A 5,000-nucleotide genomic window follows, 5' to 3' on the forward strand; every position below is an offset into this window, starting at 1 on the left:
TCTGCTCCTTGCGGTGGTGGTGGCGGAGGCAGAGGCAGCTCCTGCTCCTCTGCTCCTTGCGGTGGTGGTGGCGGAGGCAGAGGCAGCTCCTGCTCCTCTGCTCCTTGCGGTGGTGGTGGCGGAGGCAGAGGCAGCTCCTGCTCCTCTGCTCCTTGCGGTGGTGGTGGCGGAGGCAGAGGCAGCTCCTGCTCCTCTGCTCCTGGCGGTGCTGGCTCCCTCTGCTGTGGCGGCTGGGCATGTGCGCGCCGTGCTGCCTTCAGCAGCATAGCGAGAGGCTGCTGGGGGACACCAGCATCCTGCCCTTCTCCCCCCCAAAAATTTTCAGGGGGTTGAGCCTGTAACTCCTCCCCTTCTGGCTCTTGGGGCTGAACCAGCAGGCCTTTTCCCTCTGCTGGTGGCTTGGGTCCCAGGGCTGTGGAAGCCCCGACTTGCCTCCCTTTGGGCTGTGGACGCCCCGACTCCTCCCTTTTGGGCTGTGGACGCCCCGACTCCTCCCTTTTGGGCTGTGGACGCCCAGACTCCTCCCTGTTGGGCTGTGGACGCCCCGACTCCTCCCTGTTGGGCTGTGGACGCCCCGACTCCTCCCTGTTGGGCTGTGGACGCCCCGACTCCCCCCACTCAGGTGTAGGACGTTCGGGCTCCTCCCACTCAGGCGTAGGATGTTCGGGCTCCTCCCACTCAGGCGTAGGACGTTCGGGCTCCTCCCACTCAGGCGTAGGACGTTCGGGCTCCTCCCACTCAGGCGTAGGACGTTCGGGCTCCTCCCACTCAGGCGTAGGACGTTCGGGCTCCTCCCACTCAGGCGTAGGACGTTCGGGCTCCTCCCACTCAGGCGTAGGACATTCGGGCTCCTCCCACTCAGGCGTAGGACGTTCGGGCTCCTCCCACTCAGGCGTAGGACGTTCAGGCTCCTTCCGCTTGGGCTGTGGACGCTCAGGCTCCTCCCGTTTGGGCTGTGGACGCTCAGGCTCCTCCCATTTGGGCTGTGGACGCTCAGGCTCCTCCCATTTGGGCTGTGGACGCTCAGGCTCCTCCCGCTCGGGCTGTGGACGCTCAGGCTCCTCCCGCTCGGGCTGTGGAGGCAAAACCAGCAGGCATTCACCCTCTGCTGGTGGAGATGGGGACAGCAGGTACTCCTCTGCTGGTGGTCCTGCTACCTGGGCTGCTGTTCCATTTATGGTTGCCTCCAGGTAGCTGAGGACAAACTCCACACCTTCCTCCAAGGTGTTTGGGGTGTGTTCCTCCTGATATGCCTCCCATCTCTCACAGTCCATCATCCACAGAGCCCGGACGACCATGGGCAGAGACTGGGCCTCCAGCCCAGCATTCTCCAGGAACCAGCCCCGCAGTTTGATGGCGTCTTCTGCCATTGACTCTCTTTTTTTTTTTTTTTTTTTCCCCCAAAACAATATTTGTAATCCTCTTTTCTTTTTTTCTTTTTTTTTTTTTTTTTAAATCCAGACCCCTCCTGGTCTGACGCTTGGAGGCGCGGCTATCCCACGATGACACCACGTGTCACAAAGACGGCCAGAGTGGGTGGCGTCAGACCAGAAGCAGGAAGGAATACAGAGACAGTGGTTGTGATGATGAGCTGAGTGCAATGGCTGCACTCAGCGTTTATTAACAAATAAAAGGTTTAAACAATGGAATACAAAACAGGACACGGCACTTGACGCCAAAATAAACAGACAGACAAAACGACTAAACACTTAACAAACGGTGCACGGAGACAAACAAACACGGTGAGTACAAAACACTTATAATTATGATTTAACACTATTTAGTTTCTCCTCTCTCTCTCACCCGTTCTCCTCTTCCGAACACCCAACCCTTAGTGCAAGAAACGTGCATCTATATATACTGTTGTGCTGGGATTCAATTACTAATTAATTACTCACTTGAATCCCAGCACGTGAATTCATTACGTGAAACCCCGTGTTCACATATTATATTTTAAATGCACGTGCGTGATGTGCAATCCCGTGCCTAAATACAAATATACACTATTTAAATACACGTGAAACACAGACCCGTTTATATCCCGTGTACCAATGACTATACACCAACATTTACACACGCAACATACACACAAAACACACAAATGCACACAGGGGCGGGGCGCATTGCCACAGGGACCCACACTGCCTACTCAAGCCCAAAACAGAGCCTCCAGCCCGGCCTGATCTGGCGCCAGGCGCGGGAGGGCAGCATACTTCCATCAGCATGGAAGTCCAGGACTGTAAGGGGACCCACCGCCTCCCCAAGCCGAAAACAGAGCCTCCAGCCCGACCTGATCTGGCGCCAGGCACGGGAGGGCAACAGACAGACTTCCAGGGAAGTGGAAGCTGCCAGGGGTGAATGGGAACTCTGCCCGGGGTGCAGAGCCTCCCACATGGCTTGACTTATTATTTTTACTTAAATATTTTTTTGATGAAAAGACCATGCCCTTAGTAATATGCACTTACCCCCCCAGTGTATCTGTTATCTAATAGCATTATGAGAGCAAGTCACTACTTCATGCCGACCTCCTGGAACTGCCGCTCGGCCACCCAGACCCACTTTGTCCACTAAGGTTTTTTGTGGCTATGGTAATGTATTATTATTATGTGTTTATTTAGCAGACACCTTTATCCAAGTCGACTTACAGAGACTAGGGTGTGTGAACTTTGCATCAGCTGCAGAGTCACTTACAATTACATCTCACCCGAAAGACGGAGCACAAGGAGGTTAAGTGACTTGCTCAGGGTCACACAGTGAGTCAGTGGCTAAGGTGGGATTTGAACCGGGGACCTCCTGGTTACAAGCCCTTTTCTTTAACCACTGGACCACACAGCCTCCAATCTAGCACTATTCTGACTCTAGTCAATTCTATTCTAACTATTGTCATGTAGCTCAATGGTGACTCTGGTCATGTAGCTCAATGGTGACTCTGGTCATGTAGCTCAATGGTGACTCTGGTCATGTAGCTCAATGGTGACTCTGGTCATGTAGCTCAATTTTGACTATGGTCAGTGCGGCAGTGTGGAGTAGTGGTTAGGTCTCGGGACTCTTGACTAGAAGGTCGTGGGTTCAATCCCAGGTGGGGGACATTGCTGCTGTACCCTTGAGCAAGGTACTTTACCTAGATTGCTCCAGTAAAAATCCAACTGTATAAATGGGTAATTGTATGTAGAAAAATAATATAATTGTATGTAAAAATAATGTGATATCTTGTAACAATTGTAAGTCGTCCTGGATAAGGGTGTCTGCTAAGAAATACAGTGGCTCTCAAAAGTATTCACCCCCCTTGGACTTTTCCACATTTCATTGTGTTACAACATGGAATCAAAATGGATTTAATTGGGAGTTTTTGCCACTGATCAACACAAGAAAAGTCCATAATGTCAAAGTGAAAAATAAAATCTACAACTTGTTCTAAATTAATTACAAATATAAAACAGAAAATAATTGATTGCATAAGTATTCACCCCCTTTGCTATGACACACCTAAATAAGCTCTGGTGCAACCAATTGTCTTTAGAAGTCACATAATTAGTTGAATGGAGTCCACCTGTGTGCAATTAAGGTGTTTCACATGATTTCAGGTTAAATACACCTGTCTCTGGGAGGTCCCACAGTTGGTTAGTACATTTCCTAACAAAAACTACATCATGAAGATGAAGGAACATTCAAAGCAAATCCGGAATAAGGTTCTTCAAAAGCACCAATCAGGGGTAGGATATAAGAACATTTCCAAGGCATTGAATATCCTCTCAGAGCACAGTAAAGTCCATTATTAAGAAATGGAGAGAATATGGCACAACTGTGAATCTGTCTAGAACAGGCCGTCCTCAAAAACGGAGTATCCGGGCGTATAGGGCACTAGTCAGGGAGGCCACCAAGAGGCCTATGGCAACTCTAAAGGAGTTACAGTGTTCCACGGCTGAGCTGGGAGACACTGTGCATATGGCAACAATAGCCCGGGTGCTTCACAAAACTGGCCTTTATGGGAGAGTGGCAAAAAGAAAAAAACTCGCATCAAATCTCGGCTAGAGTTTCCCAGAAGGCATGTGGGAGACTCTGAGACCAAGTGGAAGAAGATTCTATGGTCTGATGAGACCAAAATAGAGCTTTTTGGCCACAACGCTAAGCGCTATGTTTGGCGCAAGCCTAACACCGTACATCATCCTGAGAACACCATCCCTACCGTGAAGCATGGTGGTGGCAGCATCATGCTATGGGGATGCTTCTCTGCGTCAGGGCCTGGAAAGCTCGTGAAGATAGAGGGCAAAATGGATGCGGCAAAGTACAGAGAAATCCTGAAGGAAAACCTGCTGAAGTCTGCAAGAGACCTGGGACTTGGAGAAGATTCATCTTCCAGCAGGACAATGACCCCAAACATACAGCCAAAGGCACACTGGAGTGGCTTAAAAACAAAAAGGTCAATGTCCTGGAGTGGCCCAGTCAAAGCCCGGACCTCAATCTAATTGAGAATATGTGGAAAGAGTTGAAAATTGCTGTTCACCAAAGGTCCCCATCCAACTTGACGGAGCTTGAGCAATTTTGCAAAGAAGAATGGGCAAAAATAGCAGTGTCCAGATGTGCAAAGCTGGTAGAGACTTATCCAAATAGACTCATGGCTGTAATTGCTGCCAAAGGTGCCTCTACCAAATATTGACTCAAGGGGGTGAATACTTATGCAATCAATTATTTTCTGTTTTGTATTTGTAATTAATCTGTGGAGAAGATCTTCCCTGTTTTTCAACATTTACTTTTCAAAACGAACATTTGTCATTCAAAAGTCCAACAGCATAATGCAAGGAGAATGGCTAATTCATTAGGAACAGTCATGTTGAAGACAGTGCCAGTTTCAAATGATTAAAAACTGGGAAACTGTTTGAGAAAAGAAATATATAAAATAGTTTATTTAAAAATATTTAATATATACACATTTTTTTAAGAAATACTGTTCCAATGGTCATTTCAAATGTGCTGCGAGTTTAAAATCGTCTGGAAATTAA

Source organism: Acipenser ruthenus, unplaced genomic scaffold (assembly GCF_902713425.1).
Source record: "Acipenser ruthenus unplaced genomic scaffold, fAciRut3.2 maternal haplotype, whole genome shotgun sequence".
Lineage (NCBI taxonomy): Eukaryota > Metazoa > Chordata > Actinopteri > Acipenseriformes > Acipenseridae > Acipenser > Acipenser ruthenus.